At 42.9% G+C, this 22,012-nt stretch overlaps 1 pseudogene; it reads left to right on the forward strand.

Moving 5' to 3' along the window:
- Positions 1–379: 379 nt before the first annotated feature.
- Positions 380–15,816, forward strand: LOC120041133 (annotated as a pseudogene).
- The last annotated feature ends 6,196 nt before the right edge of the window (positions 15,817–22,012 follow it).

The raw sequence follows: 22,012 nt of genomic DNA on the forward strand, positions 1-22,012 counted from the left end.
TTGAAGTAATAAAGCAATTCAAATTGTCTGGTGAGCAATCGACTTCAGACACGTTACCCATCCTTCCTAGTCCTACTCATATGGCCGCACGCAACCAATGGCTGACCAGACGGCATACATCACAGCTAAGAAGAGCCAACCAGCGATCATCCAAAGAACTATCCGGCGACGGACTGTGATTTAGGAGCAGGCTACATATTTGGAAACTTGCAATCTAGTGGAGAAGATAGATATATCCAAGGGGATATATTAGGGGACAGATCGCGTATTTGGGAGCATAAAAGCGGCTCACAATCAACTTTTTTTTTTTTTAAATGTTTGCATAGAAAGGCGTAGCCGCGTAATACGTTATTTTTCAACCGTGGAGCTGTTGGATAGAATGTCCATAGGTGGCGGGGGCGGCCCAGGGAAGACGACACAGTACGGGGGGACCACCTTCTCACTGCCGTGGAGAACGAGCTACAGGCGGGAAGCGAAACGGGCGATCCCACGGAGAGACAACTCAAAGTCGACTTGGATGGGAACGAACTGTGGCAGAAGTTCAAGGAACTCACGAATGAAATGATAGTAACCAAAAATGGCAGGTAATCCATTAAATGTACATGTTTTGTATGGCATATATATATATAATAGTGAAGACATCAAAATTATTAAATAACACATATGGAATCATGTAGCAACCCAAAAAGTGTTTAACAGATGAAAATAGATTTTAGATTTTAGATTATTTAAAGTAGCCACCCTTTGTCTTGATGACAGCTCTGCACACTCTTGGCATTTTCTCAACCAGCTTCATGAGGTAGTCACCTGGAATGCATTTCAATTAACAGGTGTGCCTTGATAAAAGTTAATTTGTGGAATTTCTTTCCTTCTTAATGTGTTTGAGCCAATCAGTTGTGTTGTGACAAGGTAGGGGGGTATACAGAAGATATCCCTATTTGGTAAAAGACCAAGTCCATATTATGGCAAGAACAGCTGAAATAAGCAAAGAGAAACGACAGTCCATCATTACTTTAAGACACGAAGGTCAGTCAATCTGGAAAATTTCAAGAACTTTGAAAGTTTCTTCAAGTGCAGTCGCAAAAACCATCAAGCGCTATGATGAAACTGGCTCTCATGAGGACCGCCACAGGAAAGGAAGACCCAGAGTTACCTCTGCTGCAGAGGATACATTCATTAGAGTTACCAGCCTCAGATTACAGCCCAAATAAATGCTTCACAGAGTTCAAGTAAGACACATCTCAACATCAACTGTTCATTGGAGCCTGCGTGAATCAGGCCTTCATGATCGAATTGCTGCAAATAAAACACTACTAAAGGACACCAATAAGAAGAGACTTGCTTGGGCCAAGAAACACGAGCAACGGACATTAGACCGGTGGAAATCTCTCCTTTGGTCTGATGAGTCCAAATTTAAGAGAATGACAAGAGTGTGCACAGCTGTCACCAAGGCAAAGGGTGGCTACTTTGAAGAATCTCAAATATAACATATATTTTGATTGATTTAACAATTTTTTGGTTATTGTATAATTCCATATGTGTTAGTTCATATTTTTGATGAGTTTTAAAGAAAATTGTTTTAAAAACTAAAAAAAACTTACATGTGTAGGTGTCCAAACTTTCGACTTGTACTGTATATATATATATATATGTATATATATAAAAATATATATATACACACACAGTACAAGTCAAAAGTTATATATATATATATATTCTACATTGTATGATTTTTGGGTACTTTAAGCCTATTGTCATGTTGTTGTCATGTTGTGGTTCTGTCATGTTGTTGTCATGTTGTGGTGTTGTCATGTTGTTGTCATGTTGTGGTACTGTCATGTTGTTGTCATGTTGTGGTCATGTTGTGGTGCTGCCATGTTGTTGTCATGTTGTGGTTCTGTCATGTTGTTGTCATGTTGTGGTGCTGTCATGTTGTTGTCATGTTGTGGTGCTGTCATGTTGTTGTCATGTTGTGGTGCTGTCATGTTGTTGTCATGTTGTGGTGCTGCCATGTTGTTGTCATGTTGTTGTCATGTTGTTGTAGTGTTGTGGTGCTGTCATGTTGTCATGTTGTTGTCATGTTGTGGTGCTGTCATGTTGTGGTTCTGTCATGTTGTTGTCATGTTGTTGTCATGTTGTGGTGCTGTCATGTTGTTGTCATGTTGTGGTGCTGCCATGTTGTTGTCATGTTGTGGTGCTGTCATGTTGTGGTGCTGTCATGTTGTTGTCATGTTGTTGTCATGTTGTTGTCATGTTGTTGTCATGTTGTGGTGCTGCCATGTTGTTGTCATGTTGTTGACATGTTGTTGTCATGTTGTTGTCATGTTGTGGTGCTGTCATGTTGTTGTCATGTTGTTGTAGTGTTGTGGTGCTGCCATATTGTTTTCATGTTGTTGTCATGTTGTGGTGCTGCCATGTTGTCATGTTGTGGTGCTGCCATGTTGTTGACATGTTGTTGTCATGTTGTTGTCATGTTGTTGTCATGTTGTTGTCATGTTGTGGTGCTGTCATGTTGTTTTCATGTTGTTGTCATGTTGTTGTCATGTTGTGGTGCTGTCATGTTGTCATGTTGTGGTGCTGCCATGTTGTTGACATGTTGTTGTCATGTTGTTGTCATGTTGTGGTGCTGTCATGTTGTCATGTTGTGGTGCTGCCATGTTGTTGTCATGTTGTTGTCATGTTGTGGTGTTGTCATGTTGTAGTGTTGTGGTGCTGCCATGTTGTTGTCATGTTGTTGTCATGTTGTTGTCATGTTGTGGTGCTGTCATGTTGTCATGTTGTGGTGCTGCCATGTTGTTGACATGTTGTTGTCATGTTGTTGTCATGTTGTGGTGCTGTCATGTTGTTGTCATGTTGTTGTAGTGTTGTGGTTCTGTCATGTTGTTGTCATGTTGTTGTCATGTTGTGGTGCTGCCATGTTGTTGTCATGTTGTGGTGCTGCCATGTTGTTGTCATGTTGTGGTGCTGTCATGTTGTTGTCATGTTGTTGTCATGTTGTGGTTCTGTCATGTTGTAGTCATGTTGTGGTTCTGTCATGTTGTTGTCATGTTGTTGTAGTGTTGTGGTGCTGTCATGTTGTTGTCATGTTGTTGTCATGTTGTGGTGCTGCCATGTTGTTGTCATGTTGTTGTCATGTTGTTGTCATGTTGTGGTGCTGTCATGTTGTTGTCATGTTGTGGTGCTGCCATGTTGTTGTCATGTTGTTGTCATGCTGTTGTCATGTTGTGGTGCTGTCATGTTGTTGTCATGTTGTTGTCATGTTGTGGTGTTGTCATGTTGTTGTCATGTTGTGGTGCTGTCATGTTGTTGTCATGTTGTGGTGTTGTCATGTTGTGGTTCTGTCATGTTGTTGTCATGTTGTTGTCATGTTGTGGTTCTGTCATGTTGTTGTCATGTTGTGGTGTTGTCATGTTGTTGTCATGTTGTGGTTCTGTCATGTTGTTGTCATGTTGTGGTGCTGCCATATTGTTTTCATGTTGTTGTTGTCATGTTGTCATGTTGTTGTCATGTTGTTGTCATGTTGTCATGTTGTGGTGTTGTCATGTTGTGGTGTTGTGTTGTTGTCATGTTGTTGTCATGTTGTCATGTTGTGGTGTTGTCATGTTGTCATGTTGTCATGTTGTGGTGTTGTCATGTTGTCATGTTGTCATGTTGTCATGTTGTCATGTTGTGGTGTTGTCATGTTGTCATGTTGTGTTGTTGTCATGTTGTTGTCATGTTGTCATGTTGTTGTCATGTTGTTGTCATGTTGTCATGTTGTGGTGTTGTCATGTTGTGGTTCTGTCATGTTGTTGTCATGTTGTTGTCATGTTGTTGTCATGTTGTGGTGTTGTCATGTTGTTGTCATGTTGTGGTGCTGTCATGTTGTTGTCATGTTGTGGTGTTGTCATGTTGTTGTCATGTTGTGGTGCTGTCATGTTGTTGTCATGTTGTTGTAGTGTTGTGGTTCTGTCATGTTGTTGTCATGTTGTGGTGCTGCCATGTTGTTGTCATGTTGTGGTGTTGTCATGTTGTTGTCATGTTGTGGTGCTGCCATGTTGTTGTCATGTTGTTGTCATGTTGTGTTGTTGTCATGTTGTGGTGCTGTCATGTTGTTGTCATGTTGTGGTTCTGTCATGTTGTTGTCATGTTGTGGTTCTGTCATGTTGTTGACATGTTGTTGTCATGTTGTTGTCATGTTGTTGTCATGTTGTTGTCATGTTGTGGTGCTGTCATGTTGTTTTCATGTTGTTGTCATGTTGTTGTCATGTTGTGGTGCTGTCATGTTGTCATGTTGTGGTGCTGCCATGTTGTTGACATGTTGTTGTCATGTTGTTGTCATGTTGTGGTGCTGTCATGTTGTCATGTTGTGGTGCTGCCATGTTGTTGTCATGTTGTTGTCATGTTGTGGTGTTGTCATGTTGTAGTGTTGTGGTGCTGCCATGTTGTTGTCATGTTGTTGTCATGTTGTTGTCATGTTGTGGTGCTGTCATGTTGTCATGTTGTGGTGCTGCCATGTTGTTGACATGTTGTTGTCATGTTGTTGTCATGTTGTGGTGCTGTCATGTTGTTGTCATGTTGTTGTAGTGTTGTGGTTCTGTCATGTTGTTGTCATGTTGTTGTCATGTTGTGGTGCTGCCATGTTGTTGTCATGTTGTGGTGCTGTCATGTTGTTGTCATGTTGTTGTAGTGTTGTGGTGCTGTCATGTTGTTGTCATGTTGTTGTCATGTTGTGGTGCTGCCATGTTGTTGTCATGTTGTTGTCATGTTGTTGTCATGTTGTGGTGCTGTCATGTTGTTGTCATGTTGTGGTGCTGCCATGTTGTTGTCATGTTGTTGTCATGCTGTTGTCATGTTGTGGTGCTGTCATGTTGTTGTCATGTTGTTGTCATGTTGTGGTGTTGTCATGTTGTTGTCATGTTGTGGTGCTGTCATGTTGTTGTCATGTTGTGGTGTTGTCATGTTGTGGTTCTGTCATGTTGTTGTCATGTTGTTGTCATGTTGTGGTTCTGTCATGTTGTTGTCATGTTGTGGTGTTGTCATGTTGTTGTCATGTTGTGGTTCTGTCATGTTGTTGTCATGTTGTGGTGCTGCCATATTGTTTTCATGTTGTTGTTGTCATGTTGTCATGTTGTTGTCATGTTGTTGTCATGTTGTCATGTTGTGGTGTTGTCATGTTGTGGTGTTGTGTTGTTGTCATGTTGTTGTCATGTTGTCATGTTGTGGTGTTGTCATGTTGTCATGTTGTCATGTTGTGGTGTTGTCATGTTGTCATGTTGTCATGTTGTCATGTTGTCATGTTGTGGTGTTGTCATGTTGTGTTGTTGTCATGTTGTTGTCATGTTGTCATGTTGTTGTCATGTTGTTGTCATGTTGTCATGTTGTGGTGTTGTCATGTTGTGGTTCTGTCATGTTGTTGTCATGTTGTTGTCATGTTGTTGTCATGTTGTGGTGTTGTCATGTTGTTGTCATGTTGTGGTGCTGTCATGTTGTTGTCATGTTGTGGTGTTGTCATGTTGTTGTCATGTTGTGGTGCTGTCATGTTGTTGTCATGTTGTTGTAGTGTTGTGGTTCTGTCATGTTGTTGTCATGTTGTGGTGCTGCCATGTTGTTGTCATGTTGTGGTGTTGTCATGTTGTTGTCATGTTGTGGTGCTGCCATGTTGTTGTCATGTTGTTGTCATGTTGTGTTGTTGTCATGTTGTGGTGCTGTCATGTTGTTGTCATGTTGTGGTTCTGTCATGTTGTTGTCATGTTGTGGTTCTGTCATGTTGTTGTCATGTTGTGGTTCTGTCATGTTGTTGTCATGTTGTGGTTCTGTCATGTTGTTGTCATGTTGTGGTTCTGTCATGTTGTTGTCATGTTGTGGTGCTGCCATGTTGTTGTCATGTTGTTGTCATGTTGTGGTGTTGTCATGTTGTGGTGCTGTCATGTTGTTGTCATGTTGTGGTGTTGTTGTCATGTTGTGGTTCTGTCATGTTGTTGTCATGTTGTGGTTCTGTCATGTTGTTGTCATGTTGTGGTTCTGTCATGTTGTTGTCATGTTGTGGTGCTGCCATGTTGTTGTCATGTTGTGGTTCTGTCATGTTGTTGTCATGTTGTGGTGCTGCCATGTTGTTGTCATGTTGTGGTTCTGTCATGTTGTTGTCATGTTGTGGTGCTGCCATGTTGTTGTCATGTTGTTGTCATGTTGTGGTGTTGTCATGTTGTGGTGCTGTCATGTTGTTGTCATGTTGTGGTGTTGTTGTCATGTTGTTGTCATGTTGTGGTGCTGTCATGCTGTTGTCATGTTGTGGTGCTGTCATGTTGTTGTCATGTTGTTGTCATGTTGTGTTGTTGTCATGTTGTGGTGCTGTCATGTTGTTGTCATGTTGTGGTGTTGTCATGTTGTTGTCATGTTGTGGTTCTGTCATGTTGTTGTCATGTTGTGGTTCTGTCATGTTGTTGTCATGTTGTGGTTCTGTCATGTTGTTGTCATGTTGTGGTGCTGCCATGTTGTTGTCATGTTGTTGTCATGTTGTGGTGTTGTCATGTTGTGGTGCTGTCATGTTGTTGTCATGTTGTGGTGTTGTTGTCATGTTGTGGTTCTGTCATGTTGTTGTCATGTTGTGGTTCTGTCATGTTGTTGTCATGTTGTGGTGTTGTCATGTTGTTGTCATGTTGTGGTGCTGTCATGTTGTTGTCATGTTGTGGTGTTGTCATGTTGTTGTCATGTTGTGGTTCTGTCATGTTGTTGTCATGTTGTTGTCATGTTGTGGTTCTGTCATGTTGTTGTCATGTTGTGGTTCTGTCATGTTGTTGTCATGTTGTTGTCATGTTGTGGTGCTGCCATGGTTCTGTCATGTTGTGGTTCTGTCATGATGTTGTCATGTTGTTGTCATGTTGTGGTGCTGCCATGTTGTTGTCATGTTGTGGTTCTGTCATGTTGTTGTCATGTTGTGGTTCTGTCATGTTGTTGTCATGTTGTGGTGCTGCCATGTTGTTGTCATGTTGTGGTTCTGTCATGTTGTTGTCATGTTGTGGTTCTGTCATGTTGTTGTCATGTTGTTGTCATGTTGTGGTACTGTCATGTTGTTGTCATGTTGTTGTCATGTTGTGGTGCTGTCATGTTGTTGTCATGTTGTGGTGCTGCCATGTTGTTGTCATGTTGTGGTGCTGTCATGCTGTTGTCATGTTGTGGTTCTGTCATGTTGTTGTCATGTCGTTGTCATGTTGTTGTCATGTTGTTGTCATGTTGTGGTGTTGTCGTGTTGTTGTCATGTTGTTGTCATGTTGTGGTGTTGTCGTGTTGTTGTCATGTTGTTGTCATGTTGTGGTGCTGTCATGTTGTTGTCATGTTGTGGTGCTGTCATGTTGTTGTTGTGTTGTCATGTTGTTGTCATGTTGTTGTCATGTTGTGGTGCTGTCATGTTGTTGTCATGTTGTGGTACTGTCATGTTGTTGTCATGTTGTGGTTCTGTCATGTTGTTGTCATGTTGTGGTTCTGTCATGTTGTTGTCATGTTGTGGTTCTGTCATGTTGTTGTCATGTTGTGGTTCTGTCATGTTGTTGTCATGTTGTGGTTCTGTCATGTTGTTGTCATGTTGTTGTCATGTTGTGGTGTTGTCATGTTGTTGTCATGTTGTGGTGCTGCCATGTTGTTGTCATGTTGTGGTTCTGTCATGTTGTTGTCATGTTGTTGTCATGTTGTGGTGTTGTCATGTTGTTGTCATGTTGTGGTTCTGTCATGTTGTTGTCATGTTGTGGTTCTGTCATGTTGTTGTCATGTTGTTGTCATGTTGTGGTGTTGTCATGTTGTTGTCATGTTGTGGTGCTGTCATGTTGTTGTCATGTTGTGGTTCTGTCATGTTGTTGTCATGTTGTGGTTCTGTCATGTTGTTGTCATGTTGTTGTCATGTTGTGGTGCTGCCATGTTGTTGTCATGTTGTGGTTCTGTCATGTTGTCATGTTGTGGTTCTGTCATGTTGTTGTCATGTTGTTGTCATGTTGTGGTGCTGCCATGTTGTTGTCATGTTGTGGTTCTGTCATGTTGTTGTCATGTTGTGGTTCTGTCATGTTGTTGTCATGTTGTTGTCATGTTGTGGTGCTGCCATGTTGTTGTCATGTTGTTGTCATGTTGTGGTTCTGTCATGTTGTTGTCATGTTGTTGTCATGTTGTGGTTCTGTCATGTTGTTGTCATGTTGTTGTCATGTTGTGGTGCTGCCATGTTGTTGTCATGTTGTGGTTCTGTCATGTTGTTGTCATGTTGTGGTGCTGTCATGTTGTTGTCATGTTGTGGTGCTGCCATGTTGTTGTCATGTTGTTGTCATGTTGTGGTGTTGTTGTCATGTTGTGGTGCTGCCATGTTGTTGTCATGTTGTTGTCATGTTGTGGTGTTGTTGTCATGTTGTGGTGCTGTCATGTTGTTGTCATGTTGTGGTGCTGTCATGTTGTTGTCATGTTGTGGTGTTGTCATGTTGTTGTCATGTTGTGGTCATGTTGTGGTGCTGTCATGTTGTTGTCATGTTGTGGTACTGTCATGTTGTTGTCATGTTGTGGTCATGTTGTGGTGCTGTCATGTTGTTGTCATGTTGTGGTACTGTCATGTTGTTGTCATGTTGTGGTGCTGCCATGTTGTTGTCATGTTGTGGTTCTGTCATGTTGTTGTCATGTTGTGGTTCTGTCATGTTGTTGTCATGTTGTTGTCATGTTGTGGTGCTGCCATGTTGTTGTCATGTTGTTGTCATGTTGTGGTTCTGTCATGTTGTTGTCATGTTGTTGTCATGTTGTGGTTCTGTCATGTTGTTGTCATGTTGTTGTCATGTTGTGGTGCTGCCATGTTGTTGTCATGTTGTGGTTCTGTCATGTTGTTGTCATGTTGTGGTGCTGTCATGTTGTTGTCATGTTGTGGTGCTGCCATGTTGTTGTCATGTTGTTGTCATGTTGTGGTGTTGTTGTCATGTTGTGGTGCTGTCATGTTGTTGTCATGTTGTTGTCATGTTGTTGTCATGTTGTGGTGTTGTCATGTTGTTGTCATGTTGTGGTCATGTTGTGGTGCTGTCATGTTGTTGTCATGTTGTGGTACTGTCATGTTGTTGTCATGTTGTGGTCATGTTGTGGTGCTGTCATGTTGTTGTCATGTTGTGGTACTGTCATGTTGTTGTCATGTTGTGGTGCTGCCATGTTGTTGTCATGTTGTGGTTCTGTCATGTTGTTGTCATGTTGTTTTCATGTTGTGTTGCTGCCATGCTTTGTTGTTGTCTTAGGTCTCTCTTTATGTTGTGTTGTCTCTCTTGTCTTGATGTGTGTTTTGTCTTATATTTTCATCGTAAAAAAATAATTTGTTCTTAACTGACTTGCCTAGTTAAAAACGTCATGTGCCAAATGAAACTAAATAGCCTTTTCTTTAGAACGGTCTTTTAAATTCTTATGTCTTGTTTATTTATAACGAGAAGAAAGCAGGTAGGTCTATATCACAAATGTATAGTGTCGAACGTGTGATTATAACATTGCGATGATATCACAGTAATTAAATGAAAAAAAGATTGCACACCTTCATTCATGCCTTATATTTTGAGTTTTTCTGTAAGGTCTAAACCTTACGTAACACTTACGCTTATTAATATTCACATGGTCTATAAATTAAACCAGGTGTTCACTTGACATTAGCGTCATCAATGCCCAATATCCTAAAATAGATTTTATATATATATATATATATATATATACACTGCTCAAAAAAATAAAGGGAACACTTAAACAACACAATGTAACTCCAAGTCAATCACACTTCTGTGAAATCAAACTGTCCACTTAGGAAGCAACACTGATTGACAATAAATTTCACATGCTGTTGTGCAAATGGAATAGACAACAGGTGGAAATTATAGGCAATTAGCAAGACACCCCCAATAAAGGAGTGGTTCTGCAGGTGGTGACCACAGACCACTTCTCAGTTCCTATGCTTCCTGGCTGATGTTTTGGTCACTTTTGAATGCTGGCGGTGCTTTCACTCTAGTGGTAGCATGAGACGGAGTCTACAACCCACACAAGTGGCTCAGGTAGTGCAGCTCATCCAGGATGGCACATCAATGCGAGCTGTGGCAAGAAGGTTTGCTGTGTCTGTCAGCGTAGTGTCCAGAGCATGGAGGCGCTACCAGGAGACAGGCCAGTACATCAGGAGACGTGGAGGAGGCCGTAGGAGGGCAACAACCCAGCAGCAGGACCGCTACCTCCGCCTTTGTGCAAGGAGGAGCACTGCCAGAGCCCTGCAAAATGACCTCCAGCAGGCCACAAATGTGCATGTGTCTGCTCAAACGGTCAGAAACAGACTCCATGAGGGTGGTATGAGGGCCCGACGTCCACAGGTGGGGGTTGTGCTCACAGCCCAACACCGTGCAGGACGTTTGGCATTTGCCAGAGAACACCAAGATTGGCAAATTCGCCACTGGCGCCCTGTGCTCTTCACAGATGAAAGCAGGTTCACACTGAGCACATGTGACAGACGTGACAGAGTCTGGAGATGCCGTGGAGAACGTTCTGCTGCCTGCAACATCCTCCAGCATGACCGGTTTGGCGGTGGGTCAGTCATGGTGTGGGGTGGCATTTCTTTGTGGGGCCGCACAGCCCTCCATGTGCTCGCCAGAGGTAGCCTGACTGCCATTAGGTACCGAGATGAGATCCTCAGACCCCTTGTGAGACCATATGCTGGTGCGGTTGGCCCTGGGTTCCTCCTAATGCAAGACAATGCTAGACCTCATGTGGCTGGAGTGTGTCAGCAGTTCCTGCAAGAGGAAGGCATTGATGCTATGGACTGGCCCGCCCGTTCCCCAGACCTGAATCCAATTGAGCACATCTGGGACATCATGTCTCGCTCCATCCACCAACGCCACGTTGCACCACAGACTGTCCAGGAGTTGGCGGATGCTTTAGTCCAGGTCTGGGAGGAGATCCCTCAGGAGACCATCCGCCACCTCATCAGGAGCATGCCCAGGCGTTGTAAGGAGGTCATACAGGCACGTGGAGGCCACACACACTACTGAGCCTCATTTTGACTTGTTTTAAGGACATTACATCAAAGTTGGATCAGCCTGTAGTGTGGTTTTCCACTTTAATTTTGAGTGTGACTCCAAATCCAGACCTCCATGGGTTGATAAATTTGATTTCCATTGATAATTTTTGTGTGATTTTGTTGTCAGCACATTCAACTATGTAAAGAAAAAAAGTATTTAATAAGAATATTTCATTCATTCAGATCTAGGATGTGTTATTTTAGTGTTCAATCAATCAATCAATCAAGTTTATTTTATATAGCCCTTCGTACATCAGCTAATATCTCGAAGTGCTGTACAGAAACCCAGCCTAAAACCCCAAACAGCAAGCAATGCAGGTGTAGAAGCACGGTGGCTAGGAAAAACTCCCTAGAAAGGCCAAAACCTAGGAAGAAACCTAGAGAGGAACCAGGCTATGAGGGGTGGCCAGTCCTCTTCTGGCTGTGCCGGGTGGAGATTATAACAGAACTATGCCAAGATGTTCAAAATGTTCATAAGTGACAAGCATGGTCAAATAATAATCATGAATAATTTTCAGTTGGCTTTTCATAGCCGATCATTAAGAGTTGAAAACAGCAGGTCTGGGACAGGTGGCGGTTCCATAACCGCAGGCAGAACAGTTGAAACTGGAATAGCAGCAAGGCCAGGCGGACTGGGGACAGCAAGGAGTCATCATGCCCGGTAGTCCTGACGTATGGTCCTAGGGCTCAGGTCCTCCGAGAGAGAGAAAGAAAGAGAGAAGGAGAGAATTAGAGAGAGCCAAGATTTTCAAAATGTTCATAAATGACAAACATGGTCAAATAATAATCAGGAATAAAAGGTCCTCCGAGAGAGAGAAAGAAAGAGAGAACGAGAGAATTAGAGAGAGCATACTTAAATTCACACAGGACACTGGATAAGACAGGAGAAGTACTCCAGGTATAACCAACTGACCCTAGCCCCCCGACACATAAACTACTGCAGCATAAATACTGGAGGCTGAGACAGGAGCGGTCAGGAGACACTGTGGCCCCATCCGAAGATACCCCCGGACAGGGCCAAACAGGAAGGATATAACCCCACCCACTTTGCCAAAGCACAGCCCCCGCACCACTAGAGGGATATCTTCAACCACCAACTTACAATCCTGAGACAAGGCCGAGTATAGCCCACAAAGATCTCCACCACAGCACAAACCAAGGGGGGGCGCCAACCCAGACAGGAAGATCACGTCAGTAACTCAACCCACTCAAGTGACGCACCCCTCCTAGGGACGGCATGAAAGAGCACCAGTAAGCCAGTGACTCAGCCCCTGTAATAGGGTTAGAGGCAGAGAATCCCAGTGGAGAGAGGGGAACCGGCCAGGCAGAGACAGCAAGGGCGGTTCGTTGCTCCAGAGCCTTTCCGTTCACCTTCACACTCCTGGGCCAGACTACACTCAATCATATGACCTACTGAAGAGATAAGTCTTCAGTAAAGACTTAAAGGTTGAGACCGAGTCTGCGTCTCTCACATGGGTAGGCAGACCGTTCCATAAAAATGGAGATCTATAGGAGAAAGCCCTGCCTCCCGCTGTTTGCTTAGAAATTCTAGGGACAATTAGGAGGCCTGCGTCTTGTGACCGTAGCGTACGTATAGGTATGTACGGCAGGACCAACTCGGAAAGATAGGTAGGAGCAAGCCCATGTAACGCTTTATAGGTTAACAGTAAAACCTTGAAATCAGCCCTTGCCTTAACAGGAAGCCAGTGTAGGGAAGCTAGCACTGGAGTAATATGATCAAATTTATTGGTTCTAGTCAGGATTCTAGCAGCCGTATTTAGTACTAACTGAAGTTTATTTAGTGCTTTATCCGGGTAACCGGAAAGTAGAGCATTGCAGTAGTCTAACCTAGAAGTAACAAATGCATGGATTAATTTTTCTGCATCATTTTTGGACAGAAAATTTCTGATTTTTGCAATGTTACGTAGATGGAAAAAAGCTGTCCTTGAAACAGTCTTGATATGTTCGTCAAAAGAGAGATCAGGGTCAAGAGTAACGCCGAGGTCCTTCACAGTTTTATTTGAGACGACTTTACAACCATCAAGATTAATTGTCAGATTTAACAGAAGATCTCTTTGTTTCTTGGGACCTAGAACAAGCATCTCTGTTTTGTCCGAGTTTAAAAGTAGAAAGTTTTCAGCCATCCACTTCCTTATGTCTGAAACACAGGCTTCTAGCGAGGGCAATTTTGGGGCTTCACCATGTTTCATTGAAATGTACAGCTGTGTGTCATCCGCATAGCAGTGAAAGTTAACATTATGTTTTCGAATAACATCCCCAAGAGGTAAAATATATAGTGAAAACAATAGTGGTCCTAAAACGGAACCTTGAGGAACACCGAAATGTACAGTTGATTTGTCAGAGGACAAACCATTCACAGAGACAGTGTTCCCTTTATTTTTTTGAGCAGTGTATATATATATATATACTGTATTACTAGAATGGATGAAATAATAACACATTATATTCTATCTTGCTTTGTTTCAAAGGCGCATGTTCCCGGTGCTGAAAGTGGATGTTTCTGGGCTGGATCCGAACGCCATGTACTCGTTCCTGCTGGACTTCGTGGCTGCGGACACGGGGAGTGGGTTCCTGGGGGCAAGCCCGAGCCTCAAGCCCCGAGCTGCGTATACATCCACCTGGACTCGCCAAACTTTGGAGCGCGCTGGATGAAAGATCCGGTCTCATTCAGTAAAGTCAAACTCACCAACAAACGTAATGGAGGAGGCCAGGTTAGGGCGAAAACAGTCTTATCAATTAAAATTAAAATATGTAGGCGTTTGAGTGCTATCGTTTTCCAATGATTTTGATAACAATTTAGATAGGCAAACGTCAAGTAATAGATCCTACGTGTAAACACCATCAATCACAATTTTCGATTGAAATAAAAGGTATGTCGATTTTCAACTGAAACCGAAAGCCTATTATTGAACTTTTGCTTTATTTTTGGTATATATATATATTGTTAGATCATATTGAAGTTATTGCATAAATATGAGCCACGTATCCATATCGCGGACGTCGGAGGGCCTAAGAGGATGATCACGAGCCACTCCTTCCCGGAGACGCGGTTCATAGCCGTCACAGCCTACCAACACGAAGAGGTACATTGTTGCGTTACTTTAATACGTTCTGTATTTTTATAGACACTGTAGATTTAACATACATTTTTTATTTGTTCATGCGGACAATTCCAATGAGTAGGCCTAGAATTACGCACCATTATGTAGAAATATACATTTTCTATTGGTCGTTTTAGTGAGAGGAAAATGGTCAAACAATGTTGTTTATTAAGATTAGCCATTTTATAATGAATACTGTATTGTATGTCTTACCAATTTTGAATTGTATTTTCACTCCACATTTTAGATAACCGGTTTGAAAATCAAATACAACCCGTTTGCCAAGGCCTTTCTGGATGCTAAAGAAAGGTATGGCAGTTGCTTGCTCTATTTTCTGCTCTTTAAAGAACATATTCTGTTACGTTTGATTTCGAATATAGAATATATTAGCAAACTACGTTGTGTGTTTCGTGGTAGATTGGGAACCAGTAGACATGCTCTGATTTGGAATCCTCTCCACAGAACAGACCGTAAAGACATAATGGATGACAGTGGCAACCAACAGTCAAGCTACTCTCAATGTAAGTCTTTATATTAAACAAATACTAGGATTGATACATATAACAGTGACTTAGTCATTTTACTTAGATTCCTGATTTCGTTCTCACTTCTTACATTTTTACACATTAGCACATCAACTGCTGTTGTCAAATCAAATCAAATGTATTTATATAGCCCTTCTTACATCAGCTGATATCTCAAAGTGCTGTGCAGAAACCCAGCCTAAAACCGCAAACAGCAAGCAATGCAGGTGTAGAAGCACGGTGGCTAGGAAAAACTTCCTAGGAAGGCCAAAACCTAGGAAGAAACCTAGAGAGGAACCTAGGCTATGAGGGGTGGCCAGTCCTCTTCTGGCTGTGCTGGGTGGAGATTATAACAGAACATGGCCAAGATGTTCAAATGTTCATAAATGACCAGCACGGTCAAATAATAATAATCACAGTAGTTGTCGAGGGTGCAGCAAGTCAGCACCTCAGGAGTAAATGTCAGTTGGCTTTTCATAGCCGATCATTAAGAGTATCTCTACCGCTCCTGCTGTCTCTAGAGAGTTGAAAACAGCAGGTCTGGGACAGGTAGCACGTCCGGTGAACAGGTCAGGGTTCCATAGCCACAGGCAGAACAGTTGAAACTGGAGCAGCAGCACGGCCAGGTGGACTGGGGACAGCAAGGAGTCATCATGCCAGGTAGTCCTGAGGCATGGTCCTAGGGCTCAGGTCCTCCGAGAGAGAGAGAGAGAAAGAAAGAGAGAGAGAATTAGAGAGAAAACACTTAAATTCACACAGGACACCGGATAAGACAGGAGAAGTACTCCAGATATAACAGACTGACCCTAGCCCCCCGACACATAAACTACTGCAGCATAAATACTGGAGGCTGAGACAGGAGGGGTCAAAAAGGTTGTAAAAAGGTCTTTAAACCCATAGAAGATATAAACCTCTTAATGTGTCATGTCTCCATGTTTTCCTGTGTTCTCTGTGGGCCCACCATGCTGCTACAGTGAGTGGCTGGTTCATCCCAGGCCCATCTACTAGCCCTCACACCCAGTTTGGGAGCCCCCTGTCCCTGTCCTCGTCCCACGGCTGTGACCACTACTCCACTCTGAGAAACCATCGCTCTGCACCCTACAGCACCCCCTACACCAGTCGGACCAGCCCCCCTAGTTAGTGTCTTTCTCTTTTGTCCTCTACCCATCCACCCCATCCACTCTTCCTCCTCCTCCTCATCTTCCTCCTCCTCTTCCTCCTCCATTTCATCTTCTCCTCATCCACCTCCACTTCATCTTCCTCCTCCACCACTTCCTCCTCCACCCTCTTCATTTTAATTTTCTTCATCCACCTCCTCCTCTTCATGTTCTTCCTCCTCCTCGTCCTCTTCCTCCTCCACTCATCCTACCGACACCCATTCCCTTCTTTTCCACCAATAACAAGAAAGTCAAACAAATGTGTCTGAGCAGGAGATGTTTTGCATTCCTCTGCTCTTTGTGAGAGGAGAACGCTCAGCGCTGTAAACAGCTGGGCTTCCAACAGGGAATGCCTGGACAGATATGTATATATATAGTCAGTCACCCTCAACTTCTTCAGCCATTACTGTGTGTGTGCACTGTGCACGTGTGTAGGGCGCCGAAGACGTGGATGTCGATTATGGCAGCCCCTCTCTGATTCAGAGGGGTTGGGATAAATGCGGAAGACACATTTCAGTTGGACAACTGACTAGGTATCCCCCCGTTCTCTTGCCCTAGACACCCCTAGAATGAACATTTACATTTAGGAAAGTAAACCGACGCTCTTATCCATAGCGTCTTACAGTTAGTAATCTCCTGTGTTTGTTGTAGCCTTATGCTCAACAGAGAGCAAAGAGGACTAACTAACTAACTTAAAGATACACTCTGTGATCTTAAAAGCACAAACAATTCGTAACATGTTGCACAAATTGGATTCTTAACATATCGTAGAAATTGCGAAATTCACAACATATCACACGAAATGGATGATGTGGTACACAATTTGATTATGTAGTACACAATTTGATGACGTGGTACGCAAAAAAAGGGGACCACCTTTGGCTCATGAGCACCACTTTCAAAACTACTGGCTGGAATTATACAAAAATTTGAGAGTGCATCTTGAACTATTTCTTTGTTGTGTTGCAGCATGTTTTACCCTTAAGGTAAAACGAAGGAGGGTGCTTGCTTTCTCCCTTAAAAGACCTTCGCTTGAAAAACTAGGAAAAAAGCTGCACTAGTACTGTTTGTCCATCTTGACACACCGTAGCTAGTGTTCAGAATCAAAATAGTCAAAATTAATCTTAGATAACTCAAGAAATCTGTCATTAATTTTGACGTTTTTGCAAAGATCTCAAGTCATGCTCAGTAACTGGGACTGAGGAGCAGGCCGTTTACTCTGGGCACCTTTCATCCAAGCTACTCAATACTGCCCCTGCATCCATAAGAAGTTTTAACTGACTTACCTCGTTAAATAAAGGTAAAATAAATAAAATAAGAGATATTATATAGGAGAATGGGAGAGAACATCATGTATAGATAGCTGGAGAAAGTACTGCACTACTGGTTGTGTGTGTACTCCAGGGTGGTTAGTAGAAACAGTTTCTCCCAACTGTCTTCTTCATGTATATTTGCAGCCTTCGTGATGGAAGTATGACACATGGGACTATTGGTACATTTGGGACTTTTCAGGAATAAATGTGCAGGTGTGCTGATGTTTCTCAGAAATGGGTTAAATGTACTATTTGTTGTATTCTATTTGTTGTGTTCTATTTGTTGCTTTCTATTTGTTGCTTTCTATTTGTTGTGTTCTATTTGTTGTGTTCCATTTGTTGTGTTCTATTTGTTGCTTTCTATTTGTTGCGTTCTATTTGTTGTGTTCTATTTGTTGTGTTCTATTTGTTGCGCTCTATTTGTTGCGTTCTATTTGTTGCGTTCTATTTGTTGCGTTCTATTTGTATGACGCTGTGTTTGTGTTATCACTCTGCTTCCAATCTGCACCTTATGCAATCATCACCCTCCTGGATGAGAAGGTCAACCATGGTCAGTTAGCATTCTGGGGGAGAGATTATAGCCATCTATCTTCCATGGAACATTCTGTCACAGCCTGAACAATTTTCCCCTCGTCCCAAAGATGAGAGAAAAGGAGAGACGTTGATTACTGTGTGCTTGTATGTTGCGACTATGCAATATACCCCCCCCCCCCCCACCCCCCCTCTGGAGATTGTTTGGTGTGCCGCAGGGATTAATTATTGGACCTCTGTTATTTTTTTTATTTTTTTTTACCCCCTTTTTCGTGGTATCCAATTGGTAGTCTTGTCTTGTCTTGTCTGTCTTGTCTCATCGCTGCAACTCCCGTACGGACTCGGGAGAGGCGAAGGTCGAGAGCCATGCGTCCTCCGAAACACAACCCAACCAAGCCGCACTGCTTCTTGACACAATGCACATCCAACCCGGAAGCCAGCCACACCAATGTGTCGGAGGAAACACCTGGCGACCTGGTCAGCGTGCACTGCGCCCGGCCCGCCACAGGAGTCGCTAGTGGGCGATGAGACAAGGATATCCCTGCCGGCCAAACCCTCCCTAACCAGGACGACGCTGGGCCAATTGTGCGCCGCCACATGGGCCTCTCGGTCGCAGCCGGCTGTGACAGAGCCTGGGCTCGAACCCAGAATCTCTGGTGGCACAGCTAGACCACTGCGCCACCCGGGAGGCCAGCAAGACCTCTGTTATTTCTGATCTATATAAATGTTCTGCCCAATGCATCCAAAGTGCTCTCCCAGATAATGTTTTCTTTTATGATACAATTGTGTTCTACTCTCAAAATGATCTCAATTACCTTATTAATGTTGTTAATGATGAACTGTGTAAAGTGGTTTAAAACAAATCAACAAATTGTCACTGAACCTCAAAAAAACGAATGTTGTATTATTTGGTCCAAAGAACAGAAAATACAATATAAACTACACTGAGTGTACCAAAAATTACGACCACTTTCCTAATATTGAGTTGCGCCCCCTTTTTCCCTCAGAACAGACTCAATTCGTCATGGCATAGACTCTACAAGGATGCTGGCCCATGTTGACTTCGATGCTTCCCACAGTTGTGTCAAGTTTCCTGGATGTCCTTTGGGTGGTGGACCATTCTTGATACACATTGGGAACTAAGTGGCTCCTAGTCCATTATAAAAGCGTTTATTTCTGAGGCTCCATGTGTGTGAGTGAGGAAGTGATCGCAGTATCTCGCTGGAATTGGGAACTTCAGTCATTTGTCTCATGCTTAAACCGGATTAGATACATAGATGCCAAAAAGAAGACATTCGCAGTGTCACTTAGTAAAAACCAAACAACCTTAAACATCAATAGCCACTACAATATCAAAACATGATTTTGTAATGAGTTCAGTACCATTTACTTGATTTTGCGGACCTACGACTATGGCAATGGCGGTCGGTGCCATTTAAGATTAGGGAGGACAATTTTTTTTTGTGTGTGTGGGGGGGGGGGTGTCATGGCCCAGCTCAGTCTAACATCGATAGGTTTAGGCTACTACATGATACTCAAATTTGCTCTCATTGGCTTGTATACATGGATTGCAAGGGAAGCCAGGCTTCCCCCAAAAATGTATCAAACCACAAAAAATATATATACAGTATATACAGTGCATTTGGAAAGTATTCAGACCCCTTGACTTTTTCCACATTTTGTTACGTTACAATCTTATTCTAAATTTGATTAAATTGTTTTTTCCCCCTCATCAATCTACACACAATACCACATAATGACAAAGCAAAAACAGGTTTTTAGAAATCTTTGCTAATTTATAGAAGGGGAAAAAAATGAAATATCACATTTACGTAAGTATTCAAACTATTTACTCAGTACTTTGTTGAAGCACCTTTGGCAGTGATTACAGCCTTAAGTATTCTTGGATATGAAGCTACAGGCTTGGCACACCTGTATTTGTGGAGTTTCTCCCATTCTTCTCTACAGATCCTCTCAAGCTCTGTCAGGTTGGATGGGGAGCATCGCTATATTCAGGTCTCTTCAGAGATGTTCGATCGGGTTCAAGTCCGGGCTCTGGCTGGGCCACTGAAGGACATTCAGAGACTTGTCCCGAAGCCACTCCTGCAGTTTTCATCAAGGATCTCTCTGTACTTTGCTCTGTTCATCTTTCCCTAGATCCTGACTAGTCTCTCAGTCCCTGCCGCTGAAAAATATCCCAAAAGCACGATGCTGCCACCCACATGCTTCAGAGTAGGGATGGTGCCAGGTTTCCTCCGGACGTGACATTTGCATTCAGGCCAAAGAGTTCAATCTTGGTTTCATCAGACCAGAGAATATTGTTTCTCATGGTCTGAGTCTTTAGGTGGCTTCCGTTTGGCCACTCCACAATAAAGGCCTGATTGGTGGAATACTGCAGTGGAAGATTCTCCCATCTCCACAGTGGAGATCTGAGCTCTGTCAGAGTGACCATCAGGTTCTTGGTCACCTCCCTGACCAAGGCCCTTCTCCCCCGATTGCTCAGTTTGGCCGTGCAGCCATCTCTAGGAAGAGTCTTGGTGGTTACAAACTAATTCCATTTAAGATTGATGGAGGCTACAGTGTTCTTTGGGACCTTAAATGCTGCAGACATTTTTTGGTACCCTTCCCCAAATCTGTGCCTCGACACAATCCTGTCTCGGAGCTCTACGGACAATTCCTTCGACCTCATGGCTTGGTTTTTGCTCTATACAGACAGGTGTGTGCCTTTCCAAATCATGTCCAATCAATTGAATTTACCACAGGTGAACTCCAATCAAGTTGTAGAAACATCTCAAGGATGATCAATGGAAACAGGATGCACCTGAGCTTAATTTCGAGTCTCATAGCAAAGCGTCTGAATACTTATGTAAATAAGTAAATCAAAAATCCCAGAACCTGTTTTCTATTTGTCATTATGGGTTATTGTGTGTAGATTGATGAGGAAAAAAACTTTTCAAATCAATTTTAGAATAAGGCTGTAGTGATGGCTCGTTCGCGAACGTTGGTGTAGATGAACGTTAGGAGCTGGCTCGCAGAGAGCCAAATCTATTTATAAAAATATACAAAAATTAAGATATGAATAATGAAAAGATTTAAATGAATAGAATTAACTAATTCAAAGAACAAAAAAAGAAATAAAATAATATAGGCCTAAATGCTCAAGCGCACACACATTCGTTCTGACTGTCTGCTCAGCCTCACCTGTTGTTCCTGTCAATCAGACACGCAGCTTCAACCAATGAACCAAAGATGCGCGAGGGAGGGCCGAGCCAAGTCACTCACAGTCACACACTTAGCAGCCGATGAGAGAGAGGAAGGACAGCTGTGAAAACAACAGCTGGAAAATGAGTCGGAAGCACAGTAGCATTTGGATGCATTTTAATAGTGTAGAATTTGCCAAAACAAAATCTCATATCAAGCCGGTTCTACGCACAACCTACACAGGCATATGCGAACTGTGCACCCAACTGTGAAGCTAGCTGTAGTAGAGCTACGAGAAACTAGTGGACCTGCTAGTGATAGTGGTGGAGCCAGCACCTCCACACGTGGAGTTAAATCCACTCAGTCAAGTAGGCCTATTCCACGACCAACAGCAACGCAGTCTTCTGTGGACCAGTTTATGCCAAAGTCTATGTCTGTAGCAAAACAAGGCCAAATTGATATTGCATTGGCTAAAATGATTGCCACCGATTTCCAGCCATTTTCGATCGTGGAGGACAGAGGTTTTAGAAATTATAGCAATAGTCTAAAACCAATGTACACAATTCCAAGCAGGAAAACCCTTTCAAAATCCCTTATTCCACAACTGTACAGGAGCACACAGGCTTCAGTGAGGGAAAGAGTCCAAAAAGCTACTGCAGTTTGCCTTACCACTGACTGCTGGACATCAAGGCTAAACCCACTTCTTACATGTCGGTTACATGTCACTTCATTGAAGATTTTTCGATGTCTATCTGTCTTCTGGACTGCTAGTAAAAGCAGCTGTGGAATACTTCCACAGGAGCACAGTAGGTGCTGAAAAACTAAAGTCTACACAACGCCAGATGGGGATGCCTGAGCTGAGGCCTAAACAAGACTGCACTACAAGGTGGAATTCAACATTTTATATGTTGAAGGGGTTTCTTGAGTCAAAGGATGCCATCATCTCTACCCTGGCCATTGTCATTGCACCTGTTGGTGCTCTGACCCAAGAGGAATGGGAGGTGGGGGAAGAGGTGGAGGAGGTGTGCAAAGTCCTGGAACCCTTTGAGCAGGTCACTGTGGAGATCAGTGGAGAGAGGTACAGTAAGCAGTTATTACTACATCATTATTTAATCCAGTATTACATATGTATATG

The sequence above is a fragment of the Salvelinus namaycush genome, unplaced genomic scaffold, assembly GCF_016432855.1.
Source record: "Salvelinus namaycush isolate Seneca unplaced genomic scaffold, SaNama_1.0 Scaffold408, whole genome shotgun sequence".
Taxonomy (NCBI): domain Eukaryota; kingdom Metazoa; phylum Chordata; class Actinopteri; order Salmoniformes; family Salmonidae; genus Salvelinus; species Salvelinus namaycush.